This window comes from Corvus hawaiiensis, chromosome 2, assembly GCF_020740725.1.
Source record: "Corvus hawaiiensis isolate bCorHaw1 chromosome 2, bCorHaw1.pri.cur, whole genome shotgun sequence".
NCBI classification, from domain to species: domain Eukaryota; kingdom Metazoa; phylum Chordata; class Aves; order Passeriformes; family Corvidae; genus Corvus; species Corvus hawaiiensis.
The window spans coordinates 869,215-889,095 of record NC_063214.1 but is presented as its reverse complement, the minus strand read 5'-3'; the positions used below and the strand labels follow the sequence as shown (position 1 = coordinate 889,095).

The 19,881-nt window shown below is 52.0% G+C and overlaps 1 long non-coding RNA gene across 2 annotated transcripts in view; it reads left to right on the top strand.

The window, feature by feature from the left end:
- Positions 1–19,881, top strand: part of LOC125321919 — an 85,508-nt gene that overhangs the window by 2,889 nt on the left and 62,738 nt on the right. For both annotated transcript variants that reach the window (XR_007201764.1, XR_007201763.1), the window contains exons 2-4: positions 11,384–11,586; positions 12,915–13,045; positions 18,892–18,985. This is a non-coding gene — a long non-coding RNA (uncharacterized LOC125321919). The remainder of the gene's footprint in view (positions 1–11,383; positions 11,587–12,914; positions 13,046–18,891; positions 18,986–19,881) is intronic.

Below are 19,881 nucleotides of genomic sequence, written 5' to 3'. Positions count from 1 at the left end.
TGACGATTTCTGAGTCACTGCAGAGCTCTTTGCAATGCCTCAAAGTGCTGCCTGCAGAAGGGATGCTCAGGGGGAGAAGCAGAGGCCAGTGCTCAGCAGGATTATAAATAACTTGCTGTGGGGACCTTCCACCTTCCCTTCTGTGGCACGGCCGTAAATACTGTGCTTTGGGAAGCTCCAGTGCATTAGCGAGGGCTGTAAAGCACCAGGGCCTTGGCTGGGCACTGCTGACTGAAACAGCAGCAAGAACCCAGGCAGAAAAATGCATCCCATTTTCTTCTACGAACGACAGCAATCTGCTGGCTCGAAGTGCACTTCAGGAGATTCACAAACTAAAGCCCAGAACAGGCAAAAGACCTCCAAAGCTTTGTGAGGCTGAGCTGGGGCAGAGCCTTGGATCCTCTGCCTGTGCTGCTCTTCACGCCGTGCATCCAAGCAGGGTGGGCTCTCCTCTGCCACCACGGGCAGGGCGGCACAGGTGGCACCTGAGCAAAATGCTGCAGCCAGAAGTCTTGCAGAAGAAAATGCAGACAAGGGAGGTGATAACATCTGGTAAATGATCCTTCTCTAATTGCTGTTTTATGGTTGTTTAATGGCTGGTGTATAAAACCCCAGCAAGCTTCATCAAGGTTGCAGCGAAACCTTCTGAGAAGCAGAGGGCTGCTCTGAGACTGCTGCGTGGCAGGGGGCCAAGGAGAGCCCCCAGCTTTTGACTTCTCAAAGGCTTTTTCTGAGTCACCTTCCCGGGGGACCTCTGTGCCGCTGCCCTGGCAGCTGAGGGAGACGTCACCTGTGCAGGGTCCCCACACGAGGGAGGGCAGGCACCTCTCGGCAGCCCCAAAGAGCTCGTGCTGGGCTTAGAATAGGGGTTTTTTTAAAAAACTGCTACATGGAGAAGGCTTTAGGGGTGAACCAGCCCGATGTGGTCCTGTCCAGAGTTATTATTAAGTTCAGAGCTGCTGGAATTGCTTGACTCTGGTGATGCCCCAAGGGTGTGGGACCAGCTGGCCCGGGAGCAGAGCCAGCTCCGTTGCCAGTCCATCCTCAGCCGGAGGCTGGTGCACGCAGGGAATGGCAGCAGGGAAAGCCACGTCCCTGTGCTGGCTGTTGGGGACACGTGGCTGTCCCTGGTGTCTCATACTGGGCAGGGAATTGTTCGGCCTGGGGCAGCCCTGCTCCTCTCCCAGCCCCAGTCACCTCTCCAGGCTGGCAGATGCTCCTTGGCACCTCCTCCTCGGGCTGCTGTACGGATGGGGGTGGGAAGCAGCTATCTCTGCACGAGGAATCTGCCCGTCCCCTGTTGTCCAGGGTTGTCCCACCCATCTGCCCTGGAGAAAAGGTTTTTTCCAGGCACCAGGGTGTCAGGTCCTGCTCAAAGCAATGGTCTCTGTCCTCTCTGTTGAGGAAGCATCTCCCTCCTCTCCAGCACTGCCACATGCTGGTCCTTGACCCTCTCTCCAGGACACCCCACTCCCACCTTGCCCTGCTCACCACTATTCCCAGGGCTGGAAGGAGTCGCTCATCCATGGGGACCCCAGGACACGGGTCCCCAGAGGCAGCCCTGGTGGGTTGTTTCCAGCTGGCACCAGTGATGGTCCAGCTGTGGTGGCTCTTGTTTGCTGGTCTGAGGCCTGCAAAAGATTAGGAGAAAACAGATGGCTCCTAATTGGCAGTGCCAGCTTACTTCCTGCTCTCCAGAGAAACCATTAAATTAAGGCTTAAATCAAACTTCATACAAGTTAGGAGGCGACTTGTAATTATTTCAAAATCTAGACAGATTTAAGGGCCTGGATTAAGGCTCTGTTTACTGTAATGAATGAAAAATGCTTGCTCTGTCCTGTAAGGCTGAGCAGCAAAGGGTTGAAGTGCTGGACCAGCAAAATCCTCAGGCTCTGATGTTTTGGGGAAAAGCAAGAGGTCATGGACTTTGGCCAGGCTTTTCTGTGAGAGTAGACCTGTGATAGGGCTACTGAGGAGCACGGAGCTCGCTCTGGGATGCAGTGACACCATTGGGGGCTCGGGACATCCGTGGGCAGTCACAACGTGGTTCAGGGTTGAGCAAAGTCTTGGGATAATTTTAATTGAAGCTGAACACAGCTCAGTTAAGATAAACGAAATTTAATAAGCTGACCAGCTAAGGCTGATTAAAAGGGAGCGATGCCTCTGGATCTCCCGTGAGCATCTCCCACTGGAGCAGCATGGATTGGCAGCTGCTCCAAAGATGTGCAAAAGCATAGGCCCGTGAGTTTGTGACATGCCAGTGTCACCTGGGATCCCTTAAAAAATTCTCCAGGAAGTGAGAGGTTTTTGTTGTCTGTCCTAAAAAAGCCAACATGCCTGCAGCTCTGACCAAGAAATGACTGAAACTTCTCCAGTTCTCAACCCATCCAAGCAGGGCAAAGGGCCTCAATTGCACCCTAAATCCACTGAGAAATTGCCGTCTTTTACTAAAACTTTGTTTGGATGACAACATTTAACCTCTGCAGGACTCAGTTCCTCAGCTGAGTGTCCCGGCACTGAGGGGATCAGGGACATTTGGAGTGCAGTTGCAGGCAGACAGTTCCCAGGAGGCTGGGAGGGAAAAGAAAACATCTATCATGGCACTTGAGGTGAAAAAGAAATTGGCTGGATGTGGGAAAAATGGAAATAATGGAAGTGTTCACCTGAGAGAGAGAGTCTGGGCTGTGGGCATGGCCTGTGGAGAGGGAAGGACACCCCATATCCTGAAGGTCCTGTGTCCTGTGGGAAGCCGGTACCCTGCCATGGAACACAGGCTTACCCTGGCTGGGCAAAGTGCCCTGCAGCCCCTGCCACCCCTCAAATCCCCGTATCCAGCCTCTCCAGCTATCAGGAGTCTTGGCTCAGGCTAGGATGAGAAAAACCCAGAAGGTTTTGATGGCAGCTGCTCTCAGCCCCTCCTGAATAAGCCACGCAGGGATGTATTCACCTCTCAGCAGGAACAGTGCCTGTTGCTAATCACTGCGCTTTTAGAGCTCCCGACAGGACAAGTGCCACACCGTGTGTCCTGCCTCCTCCAAGCCGCAATCCAAGCCTCGCGGGGCATGGAGAGACGGCCGAGCATCCTTCCAGGGAGCTGGGAGGGACAGATACCACAGTCCCTGTGCAGCAAGCTGTTAGCAAGGTGTGGCACCTCTGGGGACAGCGGCTGGCTGGGTGTCACATGCTGAGGGTCTCCCTGATGGCCTCAGCCCAGGCTGGCTCCCATGGAGTTGATCCAGTGGTGAAGGAAAGATTCTGCAGGAGATCCTGGAATACCTGCTTGGAAGGGACCTCAGGGATCATCTGGTCCAACCTTTCTGGGACAAGACAGCCCAGCACCCTGTTCGGATGAATCTTAGAAGTGTCCAGAGTTGAGGAATCCTCTGCTTCCCTGGGGAGATTTTTCCAACAGCTGATTTTTCTCACTGTGAAAAATTATCCTCTTGTGTCTAGCTGGAATCTCCGCAGGAGTCACCTGCACCCATTACTCCTCATCTTTTCTGTCTGTTGGTGATGCCCTGGCTGATGGGGTCCCATTTTGTGCCCAGCCTGTTTCCAAGGCTGATCCACAGAAGCTCCACTGCAGGGAAGGAGTGGATGCATTTCTGTGCATTGCCAGGGAAGGTGGTAATACCCCACGCGTGGGCACCGAGTCCCTGATTATTTCCTAGCAACCTAGAAAAATATTGATTGTGCCAAGCAGCACATTCATGCTGCTTCATCTCAGAGTGAAAAATTCTGTGCTGCCATGCAGTAAATTCAGCAAAGCATTCACAATTAATGCACAGTTCCTGGCCATGCCTTTTGGATAGGCTGCCAGGACTGATTGATGACTGGAATTCTGCTAACTGCTTTAAGGAGCAAATTAAGGAGCAAGTTAAAATATCTGTGCTTTGGGCATGGAAAACCAGCCTCTGTGCGTAAGCTGGAAGATCACATTAGTCTAGACAGGTCTTTCAGCTGCCTCTAAAGGAGCTCCATCTTCATCCATCCCTGCTCAGCCCCGCAGACAAGGAGCAGCATCCGTGGCTACGTGCAAAGGGTCAATTCTTGCTCCCATAGGAGGATTTTTAGTGAGTGGAAGTGAAAGCTGGAGGTGCACCAGGCCTCACAGCAACAGCTAAATGCCTTGGAAAGCAAACAGCTCGAGGAAAGATTGCCTGTTAAATGGAACAGCAAATACCAGTATCAGTATCCACGGGAGGGTTTGTGATCCCTTCTTCCTTCCATCCGGGAGAGGAAGTCAGGTGGAACAGCTGCTGGAAAGGAGGAGGGAAATGTGGAGGCTTAAGGAGCAAGATCCCTTCAGGAAACACCTCTGGGAGAGGGAAGATGATCAGGGCTTTGTACAGAGCAGACATACAAAAGGCTGGGCAGGGGTAGAGGTGCCTTGGCTGCAGCTGGATCAGGCACAGAGGACTCTGCCAGCCCCATCTCCTGGGAGCCAGCTCTCCTTAAACTCTCCTGACTCTGCAGGAGCTGCAGTCAATGGGTACAAACTGAGAGGGTGGAAATTGAGGCTGGATACTAGGAAGAAATTCTTTACTATGGGGGTGGTGAGATACTGGAACAGGTTGCTCGGGAGGGTTGTGGAGCTGGGTAAGACCTTGATCAAGCTGGTGTGCTGGGAGGTGTCCCTGCTTTTGAGCAGCGACCAAGAGGGGCTCACTCAGCCTGTTTATGTATTCCAAAGGCTTTGCTGCTATTCCTGTTTCATTGTAATAGTGGCCGCGTTCAGCTGGATGGCAAATCCAAGGGGGGAAGCTGTGTAACCCCTGACAGTGAGGTGTCTCTGCAGGAAAAGCAGGCAAAGGTTGTTTAAGGAGCAAAGGAGCGCAGAAAGTCCTGGTAGCGTTGCAGAGCATGCACAGAAAGGGCTCTGAGAGCCCGCTGAAAATCGAGTGGCATTAAGGCGTGGATAAGCAACTGAGGGAAAAAAAAGGCCTGCATATTATGAAGAGGAATGAGGAGGAAGGGAGCAATTCACCGTGGGAATGAAAGTGCTGCATCAGCCTGGCGGCTCCAGCAGCAGCCGGAGGGATTGATCCGTGTGCTTGCTGGGAAGCGTGCCACCACCCCAAACGATGGCTCCTCGGTGCTCCCCTGGGCGCAGCCTTCTCCCCAGAGCTCTGGGCATGCAGAAATGCCGGGTGCAAAACACCTCTCTGGGCAGGATGGGGGGAACAGCCCCCTCAGCAGAGAGGACCCTCCACACAGGGTGGGAGGTGCTGCCTTGCACTCTTTGTAACTGCCTGGGCTTAGGTTGGAAGAGACCCTAAAAATCATCCTATCCCACCCCCTGCCATGGGCAGGACACTTTCCACTGTTCCAGGCTGCTCCAAGCCCCCTCCAGCCTGGCCTTGCACACTGCCAGGGATCCAGGGGCAGCCACAGCTGCTCTGGGCACCCTGTGCCAGGGCCTCCCCACCCTCCCAGGGAACAATTCCTTCCCAGTATCCCATCCATCCCTGCCCTCTGGCAGTGGGAAGCCATTCCCTGTGTCCTGTCCCTCCATGCCTTGTCCCCAGTCCCTCTGCAGCTCTCCTGGAGCCCCTTTAGGCCCTGCAAGGGGCTCTGAGCTCTCCCTGGAGCCTTCTCCAGGAGAATACCCCCAGCTCTCCCAGATACCCAAGGCAGACATAGTGAGGGGGAAGAAGGAGCAGGTAAGTGGATTGAAAGAATTTATAGCTCCTGCACAAGAATGGGTGGAAAACCCCTTTGGGTCAGGAGAGGAAATGCAGGGAAGATTGCACTTGGCTTTGCTGCTGGTGTTGTGGGAAGGTGACCCTGCCAGCAGGCACTGCAGAGTTAAACAACTTTCCTGGCTTGTGACACAGAAATATGATCCATCTGGGGGAAAGCCGGACTTTTACAGCCTTAACATCAGCCGTGACATTCTGGAGCTTCAGTATTCCCCTGGCAGAGCGCTGGGTAAATGCCACTGCTGGTAAAGTCTGATGACCTCTGGAAACTCAGGGGCAGTTGTACGGTCTTGGAGGAGGACTTTGAGAGCCTCACCCCCTGCAGCAAAAGGCCCAAATTCTGACCACTACGTACTGAGCAGCAACTGTGTCCCAGGCAATATTCCAGTGCTTCCAGCTGAATGCTACAATTCCCTGAACACTGTGGATGTCAAGCAGCAGAGCATGATTGTGCTCTATTACTGTACACAATTCATAGTGCACAAAGAGAGCTGGGAAAATGCTTCAGCATTCAAAAACAGGGAATAAACCTGCTCAGTGTCTGGTGTGCACGTAGACAGACACCGAGTGTGCCCGAGGTGCTGGGGAAGTTAAATTTGTTAGCAGCCATGACTTGTTAAATGAATTTCCCGGCATTATCTGTCAGGAGCTGACTGCAACTTCGTTATCTTTGCTCGTGACATAGGATTATTGCCAAGTTATTTCTTGCTCCGTTGCCGGCTGCGGAGCTGTCAGAGCTTTCCTTGCGAGGGATCACAAGCGTGAAGCTGGAAGCTGCTCCCAGTGACCCCTGGCTCCTCCCTGGCTCAGTGACAGTCACACAGCAGAGAGGATTGCTTACTGTGGACCCCAGTGAGGGGGACAGCCACTGCTTCAGCACAGATTTCTTTCTGACAGATGCGTTAGGGATATTGTGGGGGATGCGAAGATTTAACTACTTACAGGCCGAAAAAGTGGAGAGAGGAACAAAGAAAAGGCATCTCTGGGTTGTCTTTTTACCTCCAGGGGTTTAGGCAATAGAAATAAGAGTATCTGGGTGGGAACTCCCTCCCAGGGACATCCCATGGCACTGTGGCTCAGGTGTACACCCCAGAGTATCCTCCTTTCCATAGAAAAAGGCTTTTGTGGTTCAGGGGTACCACAGCAGCCAGTCTGCCTTTTCAATGGCGTGAAAATCCTTGTGTGCCAGTTCCTGGGTAAGTTCATCCCCAGTGCTTAGGTCACCATTTCTGCTTGGAAACCCTAACCATGACCCTCACCCTTCACTGAAAACAGCCAGAGACAGTGGATGTCCTTGCTGGTTGCATCCCTCACCACCAGCTGTCCAGGATTTTGGGAAGGAATGAGCTTTGTTTACCAAGGCAGAGTAACCCTGTGTGGGAGTATGGGAGTTCTTGTCCCCTCAGCTCAGTTCCTCTGGAGTCCACAGCAACATTAATCACACCCTGACCAGCTGCTGGAGGGTTTGTTTTAAATCTCCCCAGACAGCTCTGGCTCTGCAGAGAGTTCATTAAACATGAGCACTTTCTGTCCTGAGAGAGAATTAAATGAGTTAACACATCCTAACGAGGAACTTAAGTGCTGGGTAATGGCAATAACAGTGAGCACTGTGGGGTTGGATGCACGGATGGGGCGCAGGGGACTCGTTGGGAAGTGCCCAGACATCTGGCTTGGGCTGGGAAGTGTCCCTGGAATGGGGATGATGTACTGAAGAGCTGCACTGGGGTGGCCCTTCTGGGAGAGAAATCATAGAATCACAGCATAAGGGAAGTGTTGGAGGGGACTTTGAAGATCATTTAATTCCAAGCCTGTGCCTATGGGCAGGGACACCTCCCACTGTCCCAGGCTGCTCCAAGCCCCAGTGTCCAGCCTGGCCTTGGACACTGCCAGGGATCCAGGGGCAGCCCCAGCTGCTCCGGGCACCCTGTGCCAGGGCCTGCCCACCCTGCCAGGGAGCAATTCCTTCCCAGTATCCCATCTAGCCCTGCCCTCTGGCAGTTAAAAGCCCTGGGATCCCACATCCAAAGGCAATTTGCTGCACAACGTAGTGTGACAGGCACTCGGGTGAAGGAGTTAAACAGGTTTGCTGTGTGCTGCTGATGGAAAATGTGGGGAAGGAGGAAGGTGGGCAAAGGGAAAGACAAGGCAGGTGGCCAGAGACCGGAAATGCAGGCTGGAAAAGTCAAAGGACACGGTGAGATTATGGATGGCCATGGAAACAGGATTGTCCCCTCAGAAGGCAATGAACACTTGAGATACTTTGATGTTACTTTGCTCCTGTACTTAATCTAAAGTTAACAAAGCTTAGCAAGGAAGATGCTGGGCTTTGGAGGAGCTGCTGCTACAGCCCTGACAGCAACAGGGGAACTGGAGCTATGGCCCCCAAACTGGGGGCTGTGGAGGGAATGGGGGCTGAGGGTGTGAGGGGAATGGGGCTTAGTGAGGGAGGGAATGGGGCTGAGAGGGTGAGGGAATAGGCCTGAGGGAGTGCAACTTTTGCCCCTTGGTCATATGGTCAGCCTCAAATGGCAACTCTCAATTAGTTAATTGGCTTTCCAAGTTGTAAAGTGGCCCCTTGAAGTTAAAATCCCCATCCAGGGAGGGTTTCCCCCTAGTTCCCCTCCCTCTTGATGGGATCCAGGGAATGAAGCTCAGGGTTTGGGTGTGATCAGTCCTTCCGTCTGCTTTGCAGAACAGCAGAACAGCACAGTTGTGTGAGAGGGTTGTTACTCTTGGTTTAGCAGTAAAGTGGCACTGAAAAAAAAAATCCAGTGAAAAGAGGCCTTAGAATGGTGATTTCTTATTTTCTGATGTCTCTATATCCGGGAGCTGATAAATATTCACATTTCCCTTGGTAAAAGGGAAAGAACTGTAAAGGGAAGTGGATCTGCTTTGAGGTGGAGTACAGATCTCAATAAATTCTAATCAGCTGCTCAGGAATGGACACAGGGGAGTGGGGAATTGGTAGATAAAGCATCAGCTGTTAAAGGAAGCACTGAGCAGCTCCTCCTGGCTGGATAAATCAGGGAGCCCTCTCTATTCACATGTAACCAAGGAAGGTGAATTCATGAGGCCTGGAGTTGTGCGCTCATGTCGAATGAAGCTTGGATTTATGGCCTGGAAGATTACATTGATATGTACCTGTGGTGGAAAAGTCTTGGTTTCATTTTGAGCCCTGCTCTTCCCTGCCAGCTAGGCACTTAGTCAAGGAAATAAAAAAGAAAAGAGGCTGCTGGGACAGAAATTCTCATTTTCCTTCAGGGCAGCCCAAATAATAAATCCGCAACCAATTAAACCTCCCACTCATCCCCGCTCCACAAACCACAGCCTCCTGGAAAGCTCACGGCCCCAGCTGAGATGAAGCTCCTCATTCCTCTCACTGCACAGGTGAAGCTGTTGCTCCTAAGGGAGCCATTTTCCTGGGTGTTGGTGGTTTTATTCCGGGCATTTACCTGTTCCAGTTGTACCACCTCTTGTTTCTGGCCCGTGTCTGCTCTGGTTCACCTTTACAAGGCTGCCAGCAAGCACTCGGGATTATTCACACATACGTGCTTGCAAGCATCGATTAGTTTGATCACCCTTGCAATCATTATTCTTGCAAGGACCAGAAGCCTGGTTTGTTTAGTTTTTAAATGTCAGAAGCAGTGGAGTTTGCAAACAGAGAGGGAAAGGGTGATAGAAATGACCCATTCTGATGTTAAAGCAGGAACTCGAAGTAAATTTAGAGACTTGCGGGTTCAGAGAAAGGGTTGTGGGTGAGAAAAGGACAAGAGAGAGGAGAAATGGGGGTAATATCTCAGAGAGACATGGAGAAACTTTCCTGCAATACAGAGCTGGGTCTGCCAGTAAATCCCCTGGCACATCCAGAAGGATCTTTATGCTCCTTGCACTTAATGAGGGATTTTCCTGTTAACAAGTCCTCACCAAGTTTGCACCCAGGGGACAGCAGTGCTCTGCCCCTGAGCAATGGCAAGGTGCCAAAAAGTGTCAGAAGGGCTCCAAAAGCATCGAGGGACTGAGCTGAAACCTCCGTGCCAGATGGGACTGTGGCTCCAAGGTCAGGGGTGAGGAATTCGTTGCACCCCAAAAGTCCCCAGGGCTTGTTTCCACAGGCAGGACCGAAAGGAAGGGATCCAGCCCTCAGAAAATTGAAATTAAGCTTGTAGACTGTTCTGTTCTCATTTTTTTGGAAAGCTTTTCTCTCCCAATCTTTAATCAAATGTTTCTTCAGCTTTTTATATAGTTCCTATCAGAAAGCCCATCTGTGAACAAAATTCCCCTCATTTCCAGCTTAATATTTTTTTCTGCGAGTGGCAGAATGTTCTTGTCTGAAAAATGTTTAATAAATTTCCCTCTGTCTCTTGCTTTTATTAGCTGTGCTCTCCTATTCCTGATGATGCTCTCTGCCATTCCCATGTTCCAGAGCCCACTGAATTATTCAACCCATTTATTTCTGACTTTGGGTATTGTTCTGATCTGCCAGCATGTGCCAGTTAGATGGGAATGGGGAAGTGTTCTTCCTCCAGGGGGGAATCGAAACCCTACAGTCAGAGAAATCTTATCTTGCACTTGGGGACTTGCCTGGCATGGGATGCTTGTGGGAACAGGCACATTTAATGGTCTTCTGTACAGAAAAAATCTCCTCCAGGACATCTTTTCCAGCCCTGGGGCCAGCAGCGGAAGGAGGTGGAGCTGCTGGAGCAACCTGGGATAGTGGAAGGTATCCCAGGGGCAGGGGGTGGGAATGAAATGAGCTTTAAGGTCTTTTTCAACCAAAACCCTTCTGTGACTCCACGAACTCTGACGTGTGCTGTGGAGAAATCCATCCTGGCCCAACTCTGCCTAAATGCTGTGTTGTACCTGCTCCAAAACTGCACCAGACTGTCATCCAAGGACTGGGCTGGGAAGTGTGGGGGTGTTGCCTGGGAAGGGAGAGCTGCCCACATGCAGGAAAATTGTATTTTCACACACTGCCTTTCTGACATTCATTTGCCAGAAAAGAAATATTCCTCCAGGCATGAAACAAATCGGTCCTATTTCTGTCCCCACCACCTTTAAAGCTGCCTAAAGGCTATGCTTGATTGGAGAAAAGGGCTTTATTATTTTGCAAAGCAGGGCTTTGGGGAGCAGATCATTATCAGAATTTAAGAGCTGGATGGAGACTTAGCCACTGCTAAAAGTCTGGTGTTAAATGGGCTCCTGTTTACTGATATTTGTACTCTGCACTTGCTGGAAAAAAAAGAAGAAAAGACCTTGATTTCACAAAGGATATCAGGGCGAAATAGGAAGCCATCAACAGGATTTTTAGCTGCGTGTTCCTTTTGATTACCCAGCCTTGCCCTGAACTGCCATTACTGCCAAAGCACCATGAGCTGTTCCTCCATGGTTTAAGCCCCTTTATTGTCTATCCCTGCTCTCCATTCCACTGCTTCTCCAGCATGGAAAGCCGGGCTCAGTTTGGCCTGGAAGGTGGCAGGCCTTTCCTGGGGGACATCCTTGGAGTTTTCTCCCAATTTTTCCCTCACTTTTCTGCGTGAACCTCAGTGCAGCCACATCCTTGTTCTCTCCTCACTCCTTTCTTGGGTGAGTCCAGAGCTGTGATGGATACTAAAGTCCTGAGAGCAGCTGGATTCCCAGGGATCTGTGGCCAACCACCAATAACCAAAACTTCCTCCTTGTAGCTCCACCAGGCTGAAGATGCTTCTCCATCCCCCTGTCCCTTGAAACAGCCCTGATGTCCATCCAGCATTTGCACAGGATGGGGTCGGGTCCCCTGGGCTGCTCCTCAGCACTGCAACAGCAGAAATAACCAGAGACCAACTGGAAATCTGTGCACCAGCTCCTGCCAGGGCTGCAAGACTCAGTGCACTCATTAGGGATTCAGGTAGGTTATTTCTGAACCCGAGCAGCTTCTTGTGTTTGTGTGATGCAGCATTTGAGATAATAAATCCTCGGGGAACAGGGTTGTGCTGCAGAATGCACCAGTGAGTGCCCAGGCTGGGGCTGGAGCAGCAGAGCTTGAATTATCTGGGTTTTTCCTGTTATTTGCAGAATTCAGCCTCATGTTACCCTGGATGAGAGAGAAGCTCTTGCAGTCATAATTAAATGTCACATACATTTAACAGAGTATAAGTCTCTATTCCAAACTCCCATCTGGCTCCAGCACAGCTGAGATCAGGCTCTTCACAGCCTGGGAAATGATATTAGGGCAGTTTGTGTTTATCACAGCCATGACTGATGCCTGCAGTCAGCTTGTGATATAATGAAGGGAGTTCAGGCAGCACAATGGGGATGTATATTTAGAAGATGAAATAGGGCCTTGTGAGCCATTAAGTACCATAACATGACCACTGGGGAGTGTAAATAAGAAGTGGAACATAAGGGTGGCTGAGTCACCGTGGCAGAGAGTTACTCTCCACCCAAAAAAGCACCTGTCCCCTCCTGAGAGAGGAGAGCTGGGGTTGGATGACCCTGAACTGTGACCCCTCTCGGACCAGTGCCTCCCATCCTGCAAGCTCCCAAACAGCTGGAATGAGGGGGTCTTTCATTTCACAGAGTCACAGAATCACGGGTGGGTCAGGCTGAAGGGCCCACAGGGGCTCACCTGGTGCCACCTCCCTGCTCCAGCAGCGCCATCCCAGGGCACGGGATTGTGTCCAGAGGGTTCTGGAATATCTCCAGTGAGGGAGACTCCACAGCCTCTCTGGACAGCCTGTTCAGTGTCTGGTCACTGCACAGGACAGAAGTTGTCCCTCATGTTCAGGTGGAACTCACTGGGCTCAGGCCCTGCCCGTGGCTCTGGTGCCGCTGCCGGGCCCCGGAGCAGAGCCCGGGCCCTGCCCTGAGCCCTCCCTGCAGCCAGGGACAGCCAGGGCTGAGGGCCCCTCTCAGCTGGGGCTCCTCTCGAGGCTGAGCAGCCCCGGCTCCCTCAGCCTGTGCTGGGCACGGGGATGCTCCAGGCCCTTCCTCAGCTGCGCAGCCTCCGCCGGCCCCACTCCAGGAGCTCCCTGGCCCTGCTGTGCTCAGAGCCCAGAAGTGAGCACAACATCCTTGTTCAAAACGTGCGAGATCAGGTTTGCAATCAAGTTCAGCAGGGGCAGGTTTCTGACAGGAAATCATTGGGCTGTTGCTCACAGGTAGTGACAGAGCTCAGCTATCACAAAGAATTCTGCTGCCTACCTTCCCACATGCCAATTTGTGTCTTCATTTCAGCTGTGATTCCCCTCTTCGAGCTGACAGCAGCTCTCACCATCTGGAGAGAGGTGTGCTTCTCCCTGGCTGAGCCTTCCAGCGTGGAGCTGCCGGAGGAGCACGAGGAAACATCACAAACTGGGAAACATCAGGTGTTTGTTTCTCCACAGGCTGTTCTGGGATGCCTATAAATGAAAAGTGTGCTCCAAAGTGACCTGAGAGCAAAGGGATGCTAAATACTGGGATCAATCCAGGCTGGGGGATGAGCAGATTGAGAGCAGCCTTTCCAAGAAGGATTTGGGGGTGTTGGTGGGAGAAAAACTGGACATGCTCTGTGGCCTGGGGTGATCCCCCAGCGTGGGCAGCAGGGGAGGGGGATTCTGCCCTTCTGCCCCTGTGCTCAGCTGAGACTCCACCTGCAGAGCTGCCCCAGCCCCGGGGCCAGCAGCACAAGGACCTGGAGCTGCTGGAGAGAGTCCAGAGGAGGCCCCGGAGCTGCCCCAGGGTTGGAGCCCCTCTGCTCTGGAGCCAGGCTGGGAGAGCTGGGGGTGCTCACCTGGAGAGGAGAAGGCTCCAGGGAGAGCTCAGAGCCCCTTGCAGGGCCTGAAAGGGCTCCAGGAGAGCTGGAGAGGGACTGGGGACAAGGGCTGGAGGGACAGGACACAGGGAATTGGCTTGGACATCAGAGCTCATTCAACATGTGATGTTGATGTGAAATGGGCCATGGGCTCATTCAACAAGCGACATTTCACAGATATGTTTAATTTTGAAAAGTCATTGAAAAATCCCCAGAGCAAAGTGTTCTTGTAAAGTTGAAATGGAGCAGGCACATTTTCTCTTTTGGGACTTCTGCTGGGAGTTTTAATTCAAGTATGTAATAATTGTTTAAAAAGTCCCAAACCAGACCAGTCCTCTTTAAATCACAAACAGAACAAGATCATTTGGCTTCCGGACTGATTTTTGGAGATTATCTTGAACAGGAAAAACCACAGCTATATAGAAATTCAGAGATGTTTTTGTCCTCATCTGGGGCTGGGTATGACCCATGGGCTGGAGGGAACTGAGTGATTTTCCAGCATCAGCCATGATTTCCATGGTGTGGATTGCTGCTTGATTCACTGCAGATGAGTGAATTATCAGTGAAATATCTGTGTTCTTCTGCCTTTATTAAAGGCATCAAACAAGCAACTGGCACTGCTGAACTACTTTGTCAGGGAGAAGAAAACCTCCTAGGGCAGGAATATCGACAGTTTGTAAACTCCGTCCTGACCTTTCTCCTTCGCATAAACTTGGGGGCTGAGTCAGGACAATAAATCTGCTGCATCTCCTACAGGAAGGGAAATGATTACTCATCTCTCCGTGATGAAAGGAACTTTATCCTGAAGCCTGGCTGGTTGGTGATTTGCAGACCTTCCATGGAATGGGAGGGGATTTATGCAGCAGTAACCTGGCCCTGCATGGGGATGCCGCTGTGGGGCACTTCTGTGTCTTCAGAAAGGCATCCAGATGTCTCTGCATTACTGCTGGCCATGGAGGGGAGGAAAAGATGCAGGAAAAAAGATCTTGGCTAAGGTCTAGAAATCACAGATGGGCTACGGGTGAGGCATGGAAAGTGGAGAGCAAGGAATGGGAAGTGGAGAGCAAGGAAGGGATCAATCCAGAATAAGCAAACACAAGAGCAGACAAAGCGAAGAGAAGCAGGATCTCCATGGAGATTACCAATGCAGGTTAATGGAATAAAATATTTTTGCACTGTTTGGAAAGGTTCCTCCCAGGACCTTTGGAAGCAGCAGAAAACGGAAAATGTGCTCCCTCAGCCTGGCAGGGCTCGGGTTGGACATGAGGGCTCTTCCCAAGGAGCTCTTCCCACGCCTTCCTGGAGCAGAGAGGCAGAAGTGGGGTTAATTCCCTCCTTGACAGCAAGAACCAAGAGCTTATTTATGATGGGCAGCAGCTTAGTGGAGCCATGTTTGAGCAGCCCTATAAAGAGCAGAGTGGTTTGAAAGCCCTGAGTGAAAGCCAGTCAGGTTTTTATATTTTTTTTAAAGCCTCATCAAGCTCTAAGCGGAGTTTGGCTTTGGTGCATGGCAGATGGCTCAGGAGATGTTTCTCTGCTCTATACATAGTAATTTTTGACCTAAATCTACTTTTGCCTCTTCTACAGGAAGCATACGTATTTTTGCTGGTGTGGGAGATTTCCAGAGCAATTCCAGGATAGGTTTTCTGGGAAAGGAGTGGGGAAAGCCCACTGCCATCCCCTGGTAGGACAGCTACCCATCCCAGAGACCATGCCAGGTTCTCTGCAGTCAGAACCAACAGCTCTGCCCTCTTGAGGATATGAATGCAGCTGGGCCAAATCCATTGCACCACTGGGACCTCTGTCTGCACCACCCCGAAGTTTTGGGAGCCATTCCTAGCTTGCAGCTCAAGGCTGTGGGAGCAACGTGGGCTTGGAATGCGGCTCATCAGAAGCAGAATCATGGAATGGTTTGGGGTAGAAGGGACCTTAAAGCCCATCCAGTGCCACCCCCTGCCACGGGCAGGGACACCTTCCACTGTCCCAGGGTGCTCCAAGCCCCGTCCAACCTGGCCTGGGACAATTCCTGAAGCGAAGCTGCCTTGCCCCTGCGTGTCACGATGTAGGTGACAGGTGTGTCACGATGGGAGAGTGCCTCTGCTCTGGCTACGGAGGAGCTCGGAACAGCACCTGACAAAATGTCTGCTGAAAACCGAGATGTGTAAGAAGAGGGTGAATCTTCAGTGCAGCTGTATCCGAGATGAGGCAATCCAGGATCTCAGCAGGACCCTGAAGCCTATTAAAATATAATGCCTCTGGTCTGCCAGCACTGCCCTGGTACCTCCAGCGCTTTTTTTTCCAGCACTGGTTGCTCATCCACAGTGCCAGGAGGAGCCGTAGAGATGGGGCAGGATCAGAGGCGCAGATCTGTAGGGTTTGTTTGAACCACCGGTCCCCAAACCCCAGAGCAGGGGGTGTTGCAGGCTCACCTGCAGTGCTCGTGGCAGGAGCTGAGGAGCCCTGGCTCAGCCTCACCTGCTTTGCAGCGGGCAGCTCCTTGCTGTCCCTCCGCAGGGTTTCATCGCCCTGCTCTCCCCGGGGCTTAGGGAAGCGAGGAAGAGGAACTGGAGCCATCAGGGATGCTGTAACACAGGAATCCTGTCAGAGTGCTAATGCGGCTGCATTAGCGCTAATGGGCACCGCCACCAGCAGGCTCTCGGGAGGAGGGAGCATGCCGAGCGTTGAATTCCACTAATGCTTCCTTAATCCAACCAGTCTTTAAAAGAGTAATGAAAAGAGCTCCTGTTTACAAATAACCAGGGCAGAGCAGGGGATCGTGGCCATCTCTGGGCTTTCTTGCTCTTTACCCAGAGAGAGAACAGCCCCAGGCTGTGGGCTCTGCCTTGTATCCTGTTACCAAATCCCACCCTCGGCACCAGGAATCACAAGTGTGTCCTGTTAAATAACCAGGTTGCCTAAGCTTGGTCTGATGTACTGAAACAACATTTGCAAAGTGCAAATCCCGCTGTCGGTTACGTAACTGAATTATCCTTCCATATGCCAGACAGCAATTCTACAGTTAATTGATTTTAATCTAATCATTTGTAGCCAGTCACCAGTTTTAATCAAGCCTGCCCACCCCCAGCCCATCGTTTTGCATGAGCCATCTTTCCAGCAATTACTGGTTTTAATTATATGAAAGTCTGGTTATGTTTCATTAATTCTTGTCACATTACCACAGCCCTCCATTTCCACATCCAGAGTCCAGCCACCTCGGCATCATGATCCATTACAGCGGACAAACAGGAGCGTCCTCGCTCCAGCTTCATTAGATTTGGAATGCTAATCAGCAGGATTCAGAGGAGGCAAAACACGGGTACTCACCCGTTCTCGTCTCCCTCCTCTGCTCTCCACAGCCTGGCTCCAGCACTGGGCACCTGCTTCTGGCCTGGGGGCATCCAAACCAGGGCAGAGGCCCAAATATCTCAAAATGCTCCATTTCGCTTGAGGAAAAGTACTCGGGACCTCCCAGGGGAGGAGGAATATCCCTCACTACTCCAATTCCAAGACTTACCACCAACATGAAATGCATCTTGGGGGTGGGCAAAGGGAAAGGCACAAATCCTCGAGGTTACCATGTGCAAACAGAGCGAGAGTCCCTGTGCAACGGGGTGGGTGCTCTCTCCAAATGGAGGGTGATGGAGAGCAGGGCCAGGGTGAGGAGGAGGAGGTGGAGGAAGGGTGGGAACTGACCTCCAGCAGCATTTGGGAAGGGAAATTGCATGTCATGCACCAGGCAGCACCTGCAAGAGCCTGGATTTGGTGTGAGGCTGGAGAAGTGACTGTAACTGGGATCAGTGGGATGTCCCTGGCTAACACTCAGGATGTGATCCGTGCCAGGGCAGGAGGCAGGAGGCATGAAATTCCCTCCCTTCAGCCCAGTTTGGCTGGCTCTGGAGGCTCAGAAATGGTGGCCCAACACAGGGGCCTTCCAACCTGAATCATTCCATGCTTCCGTGATGATTCCGTGGCCCGAGCTGAGTGGGCGGGTGTCCTCATCCTTAGGAAGAGATCGGTTTGGCAGGAAAACTGCGAGCAGAGCCGGATTTTTGAGCAAGTGTGAAGTTCAGAGGCTCATGGATATTTAGAGCTGTTGCTGGAGTGGAGATGTCTGCTCCAGCCTGAGCCCACATCCAGGGCCCAGCTTTAAAAGAGCTCAGTACCACTGGATTACTGAAATGGGATTCCCCCAAAAGCAGGTGCTGGATCCCAGCTGCACGAGCAGCCAGGGCATGTGCAGGAAACCCCTGCCTCTCCTTCCCTCCACATAGCTCCATATTCTCTCTGGGATTTCCAGCAGGGACACAGCCTCACCGGGCAGTGGTGTGGGGCAGGTGGATCCCCAGGGATCAGAGCTGTCCCTGCTCCCGTGGGGGATCCCCTTCCTGCCCCCATCACTGCCCCCAGGAGTCAGTGATGCTGAGATGGAGAACAGGCATCTTCCCCACACCTGGGCTTGAGGGATGAGCCAAGGAGGATTTTGCCTCTGGAAACACTCTACCTACAGGCTGACCATTGGTCTGGGTGAGTCACCCCAGCCATGGGCTCTGGCTTCTTCCCACTTCAACAAATACCTAATAAAAATGAAAAATTGCTTCATATCTAGTTGGACAGAACAGGAAGCCCTGCTATTCACACCAGAAAGTGAATATTTCCTTTTCCTAGAGCGTCTTTGTTGGAATCCACTTGCTGCAGCCTGCCTGGAGCTGGTGTGGGGGAAGGAGATGCCAGGGAGTCTCACAGGATTGTCCCTGCGTCCTTCCTGCCACCCTTCTGCTGCTGCTGGGGGCGTGTGGGCCTGGAAGAGCCCTGGCCGTGGGGCTGGGGGGTTTCTGTCCTGTCCTGTGTTTCTAAGGACACCCTCTCACCCCAAGGAGGGACAGAAACCCCCCACACCCAAAAGAGGCCAGAAAAGGGAGCCAATCACTCCAAATAGGATGTCGAACATAAATAATGGATGACCAGTGGAATGGGCTAACGAGGCTTTTATAGACAGCTAATAAAGCAAGCAGGAAAAGCCTCGTTCTGTCTGAGGTAACGCTGCCAGCCTGAGCGAGTAATCTTGGCTCTGGGGACCACTTTGTGTTTAATCCTCCCTTTCCCCATCCAGGTCAGTTTTCTACAGGTATGAATTATTGAATCCAGCCAAATCTTCCCTGCACTCCTGCTAGCCATGGCCTCTGTGGCTGAGGCCTTGTGGTAACACTGGTAGGGCCCCAGCAGGAATGCTCTTGTGGGGGTTTGTGTGTTTTACCTGAGCTAAAATGATCTGTATGACCACTGGAATGGTATTACCACCTTTGCGCTGGGGATTGTGTAGATGATCCGATTTAGCACCTCTCCATGTAATAGGAGCATTTTTTACACATTTATTATGCTGTAGATAAACACTGCATTAATTATTAATTTATAATTTCTAAGGTTGTCTCTCAGAGGGAAAAATGGAGAGTCCTGAGTCGAGTGTTGACATTGGAGGCAGAATCTGAGCCAAGGAAGAGCTGGGGGATGGAGCAAGGTGAGGAGTACAGAGGCATTCTTCCCTCCCAGAGGGAGCTGTCCCCACATCCAAAGGAGAATGTCTGCCAAGCCCGGGAAGATTCTGGTGACCCAGAGAGGCTCCTCAGGATGGCTGGGAGTGACTCAGCCAGGGACAGATTGGGCAGGGCTTGGAACCTGCCCTGGTGGAGGTGTCCCTGCCCACAGCAGGGCGGAATGGGATGAGCTTCCAGGTCGCTCCCCAGCCAGCCCAGCCTGCGATGATTTCGTGGCTCTGTGCTCAGCCCTGTGTTGATTTTGGAGGGTCCTGCCCAGGGAGCTGCTGCAGGTGTGGTGGGCCCTGACCAGGTACACGGAACACCACGTGCAGGGCAGCAACTGCTGGGGCCCGGTGGCTTTGGGGGACGGGAGAAAAGCCACCAGTGTCCTCCCCTGACTTGGTGACTGTCCTGGGGCCACGTGAAGCCATTTTTAGTGGGCACTGCCTGGAGCCGGTGAGCCTCTCCCGGCACAAGGATCCCACTGACCGCGTCCATCCCGGACCCTGTGGACAGGAGGGCAGAGCCCATGAGGAGCAGCAGGGCCCAGAGCCGTGTCCAGGGGAGGCATGGGTGGACAGCAGAGGGCTCTCGAGCCCTCAGCAAGAGCAGGGCCCGCCGGGGGGATGCTCGGAGTCCTGCCCGCTTGTCTCAGAAACTCCCCGAGGAATTAAACATCATTTGGAGATAAAGAGGGGAAGAAAGAGAAAAAGAAAGTTGAAAAGTAGAAAGGGCAAAAGAAAGAGAAAAAAGAAAAGAAAAAAGAAAAGAAAAGAAAAGAAAAGAAAAGAAAAGAAAAGAAAAGAAAAGAAAAGAAAAGAGAAAAGAAAAGAAAAGAAAAGAAAAGAAAAGAAAAGAAAAGAAAAGAAAAAAGAAA